Raw genomic sequence first — 969 nt, forward strand, 5'->3', positions numbered from 1 at the left:
TATTCCGACGAAGGCCACGTCGAAGAATGGAATTGAATCCAGTCCATTCACCTCATTCCCATCAGATTTCTCACTATAAAGATTACGCCAAGGGGACGGAGACCAGGGAATTTGCGAGGGCACTGTAACAGCATATGAGGCAGAGGGACTTCTTGCTCTCCGTGTGGCTGCCGGGGATGGAAAGGGAAGGAAGGGAGTGAAGGAAAGTGATGGAGGGAAACGGGGGGGAGGAGGGAGAGAGGGTGAAGGGAGGAGAGGAGGTTAGGAGAATGCGAGATAAAGGGAGGCGGAGTGGGAGGGTTGTGGCGGGGAGGGAAGGAGAAAGGGACTTCCTATTCGTGTGGCTGCCGCGATGGAAGGGGAAAGAAGGGAAGGAAGAAAGATAGATAGATATGTGTAGAGAAGAAAGGAAAAGGGGGATAGAGAGAGGGTGAAGGGGGAAGAAGAAAGAAGGGAGTGAAGGAAGGAGGTAGATAGATAGAGAAGGAGGGAAAAGAAGGAGGGAGAAGAGGTGAAGGGGGAAAAGGATTTTAGAGAGTGGGAGTAAAAAGGAGGAGGAGTGGGAGGGTTGGAGGGAGGAGGGAAGAGGGAGAGGGAAGGGGAAGGAAAGAGGCAGGGACCTCCTATAACTTGTATGGCAGCCAGGATAGAAGGGGAAGGAAGGATGGAAGGAAGAAGAGGAGGGGGGTAGATAAGCATGTGTAGAGAAGGGGAAGGAAAAGGGGGGGAGGGAGAGATGGGGGAAAGGAGATTAGATGGAGGAGGATAGAACGGCGTGAAGGAAGGACGTAAATAAATATGCGTAAAGAAGGAGAGAAAAGTGGGAAGCAAAGAGGATGAAGAGGAAAGAGGAGGTTAGATAGAAGGTGATGGAAGGAAGAAGGGAAAAGGGGAGGGAGAGATGATTAAAGTAGAAGAAGAGATTAGAGAGTGGGAGGTAAAGGGGGTGGTGGAGGGGGAGGAGAGAAA

This window comes from Penaeus monodon, chromosome 24, assembly GCF_015228065.2.
Source record: "Penaeus monodon isolate SGIC_2016 chromosome 24, NSTDA_Pmon_1, whole genome shotgun sequence".
Classification (NCBI taxonomy): Eukaryota; Metazoa; Arthropoda; class Malacostraca; order Decapoda; family Penaeidae; genus Penaeus; species Penaeus monodon.